Genomic DNA, 4,313 nt, shown 5'->3' with positions numbered 1-4,313 from the left:
GTTGTCGCCACAGGCAATCGGCTAACTCATGAGCACCAAGAAGTGCTTCGCGAGGAAGTTCAAGAAAGAATATATCAAGCTCGCATGCATCGTCAAGTTCCTCAAGCTCCTCCACAAGCTTCACAAGAACCTCAAGTTCACCTAGAGCAAGAAGACAATGGAAATCCTCCAAGACAAGAGCAAGTTGAGGGAGACAATCCTCCTCGTCAAGGACGTCATCATCCCCAACACAATGAAGAGCAATGCTATGACAAGCTAAAGTTCACCATGCCCAAGTTCACCGGAAGCAATGACCCTGAAGAGTACCTTTCATGAGCATTGAAGGTTGAAAAAAATCTTCCGCTTGCACAACTATGAGGAAGATAAGAAGATCACGATGGCATCCCTTGAGTTCCAAGACTACGTCCTCATTTGGTGGGAATTGACTTGAGCGCCGGGAGGCAAGAGGTGAACCACCCATCACAACTTGGGCACAAATGAAGGATGTCATGAGAGCACGTTTCGTGCCAACCTACTACAACTGCGACCTCTTCAAGAAACTCCAACTTCTCAAACAAGGAACCAAGAGGCGTTAGAACCAGAAATAGCTACAAGGAGGAGACACTGGAGCATTGACACAGAATACGAAACGCAATGGATCTACGGAACACAATTGAGAGGCAAACATCTAAGGTAAAACGTGATCGTGATACCACAGATCAACTCATCATGCACCCACAATCTAATACCAATTAATACAGTGAAGATTGAAGTACAAATGATCAGATGTGGCTTCATCACTAGCGCAAGCCCATTTACTTATATAAAGAGGTGAGCTACTCAAACATATAACGAGAGTATGTGACAAGGTCACACTCTACGCAAAGGCGTAGAAACGTGCCAGTATTTCGCATATAGTAGAGGACGCTCAAGGATCCTATATGCTGCCGTCCTTAGATCATAATGTTCCTATTGGTTTCTCAAGATTGTATTCTCTGATGCGAGCAGGAGCTATTCTAACTCTGTCATCGCTCTCTCGCGTTCACAATACAAACTGAAAGTACGTATCGTAGGCAAGGCAGCAAACGTACCACAGTCTATAGTCTAACAAGTATATAATCATTGGCGCGGATCTAACAACCAGCAAGTCGTGCAACGTCCGAAATCAAACCTAAGCAACTTCCAACGCGCCAGAGAGCATCCAACGCATCCTCACATCTCATTGCGCCTGCATCAGATAGAGCCAGCAAATCACACAGACTCCCATTGCGAGGCTCACATGCGGCGAGGCCGAGGCAGATCCAGAGGGGACTTGTTCTTGATTGTCCATATTACAATTACACTACGCGATTGAGTCTTGCTACTGATGACCATTGGTACAGATACGACTCATGAGTGAAGATAAGGAGTGGACACACCTTAGCACCGTGTGCACACTAGGCACCGCGAGGAAGTTGACACATTCGTCAAGTGAGTGAGGAGCGGAGTACACTGACTCACGCACTTGATGCAATAACGGCTCTCCTCTAACCACATAAAGATTAGTGAGGCGCGAGCAGAGACCATGCGTGTAGCTACTCACAGCTCTTGATCTGTATATCCAGTCCCTTGCAACACTTGACTCTATCACAACGAACAGATAGATGTTTTTTGACAAAAGAGTATTGACATGATTTCGTTGGCGATACACCCAACGTCCACACATATCAATTGTAAAGTGGAATCGTGCAGACAGGTAGATAGCGCTCACCAGCGAGTCATAGTGAGGGAACGAGTGCCATATAAGTGACGTATGGGCATCACATGAAACAAGTGAATTAGCTATCCTATCGAGTGGTTCTCAATTCTCAGATGATGCACACAGCGAACATCGCACTGACAAAACGAGTCTATTGTCTGCCGCACCTCGCACTAGCAAGTGATGTCTGACATATGAGTACAGAGGTTTTGACACTGTCTACATCAGATCGAGCTGAGGAGCTTACGAAGACACTCTGGGTGAGTGTTGATATCGATCCAAAGATGAGCCGATTATCACAGCGCCACTACTCTCCTGGAACACCTCATTGGACAATTTCTAACTCAAAGCATTCAGCCCATCGTAAGGCCAACTGAAAGCACTAGAGGTCATGTCGACGAAGAAAGATAGGAAAACTTGCCATCACGACAGAGATCATCTCCACAATCGAAAATTAGATGTCTCGCGGACGACGTACAGAGTTATTTTCTCATCTCACATACATCTAGCAAGAATAGACTAGCGAGCAGTAGAAGAGCTAGACACAACCAGAAATCGAAAGAGTGAGTCGAGCATGTCCAACAATCAAGATCACAGGAGATGTATGTACAGTGCCTTACCCACGCCATTATCAGACACCGAAACACCACTCATAGTAACCTTTAGTCTAATAAAAGCTGAGATGAAGAGAAGTGTGTCCAGAGATCCACACATAGGTATCACACTAAGCACGCTAAGATTCACTTAATATCTGCGCAAAGCGGAGTGAAGCTAGAATGACGCACATGGACACAAACATAACACCAGTCATAACTAAATTGTACTCTTATATAGTGTTGATCTTCATTCGAATATCGCAATAGATATATTCATAATCCAAAGACCATTTTCCCGATGAGCTGAATCAAGAAACGAGGGACTCATCATCTTTACAGAAAACAACAACGCACGTCCGGATGTCATACCTCCAACTCTTTCTATCTAGCACACGGATACCTCACGTTCGAGGAATACCATTCAGTAACTCATTCATATATTCCAGCAGCAACCCACTCGTTCCTCTAAATGACACTCGCACCCACCGAGCGTCAAACCCGATGAAACTAAGGAGAATATCACAACGGAAGTACAACAGAAGTTGTAATCAGACACATAGCGGAGCCACTGACTATCAGAGACTAGGGCTTGAGAGCCCTTGTTTGCCCGATAGCACTGGTAATAAACAGGAACGAAAGACAAGGCAATATGGGCCTTCGTTTTTGTCTCAAAAGAAAGATGGTACATATCGCATGTGTTCCGATTGTCGTCCCTAATGAAAGCTATTACTATGCATTATCGTATCTATATACACATTATACACTGCTACGTATATAGTAGAGCCCTACGCATGAGTCTATAGCGAGAGCTCCTCAATATTATGGTCTTTATCCTAAATTGACTATAGATGGCTACTATGCAATACGCCATCCAAGAAGGGCATGAAGAGGAAAAACCACCTGTTAATGAATATTGCGAGACTAAAATAGAGAAAGATAAAGTAAATATTTACACAATAGGAAACAAGCGGCTCTAACGAAAAGCCACAAGGTAGAAGATACGCGGAGTACTTATGCATTGGGTTTTTCTTTCTCAATTATATTCTATCTGGTGTATTTGTGTTGTGGTGACTTGATGATATTTCTTTCTTTTACGAGAGTAAACAATAAATCTAAACGACTCCTATGTATTACGGAGTTTTCTTATAACTAGGGTTGACCCACTATAAGCGGACAACACAGCGCAGTAGTAGCCGATCAGAGATAAAGAGGAACTAAGCATTTTCACAAGTGTCTGAAAGACATGTGATATTTTACTATGTCAGATTTCGAGATGTGAGTATTTGTAGTACCGACTCTAGCATGATGTGTGATGAACATTCCGAGGTGTGATGGCTATGACGAGGCTGTCTAAGATACGAAAACTGCTATTTCCACAGCTTCGACACTCGCTTCGGCTTTTGGCCTATAGTGCTGGTTCTAGAATTGCCTTACACGCCAACTAACAGATATTTGCAACAGACTCGGTCGGATACGCCTATTTCTTAGTTTTATGACCGTTTTCTAGATCCCGGAGATTCGTTATAGGGAGTTTCAGACTCCGCGAATTGCTTCACTCTAGAGCATACTTTGAGTTAATGGGAATCAAATAGCGGGAGGGGTGACACCATTGATAGTTGTACTTGTCGGAGCAGTGCGGGTCAAGCACTACCTGCATTAAATCGACTTAAGAAATTTTTCTACACATCTACTTTGCTTGCTTTTACCCAATTGATAACACGATGTGAAGATTCATTGCGGTATGCTAGCGTATCGGGCATAGGAGGTGGCTTTAGAAACAGGCAGAGAAGCCGACTCCCTCATCTGGTATCGTCAAGATTACCTTTATAAGTACGAAAAATCTGTTCGCCACGAGGAAGCACATACCACATTAAGTGCGCATCTCCCATGACAATATGCACTGCTGAGTCTTGCGGTGTCATTAGTGGAGGACGTAGTACTTCTAGCTGCACATCGGGTTTCGGAGCGGACCAGTCGATAACGAGGTCTAGCATCTCCTC

Source organism: Triticum urartu, chromosome 4 (genome assembly GCF_003073215.2).
Source record: "Triticum urartu cultivar G1812 chromosome 4, Tu2.1, whole genome shotgun sequence".
In the NCBI taxonomy this organism is placed as follows: Eukaryota; Viridiplantae; Streptophyta; class Magnoliopsida; order Poales; family Poaceae; genus Triticum; species Triticum urartu.
The sequence above is the reverse complement of the archived record's forward strand: the minus strand, read 5'-3'. Positions refer to the sequence as shown.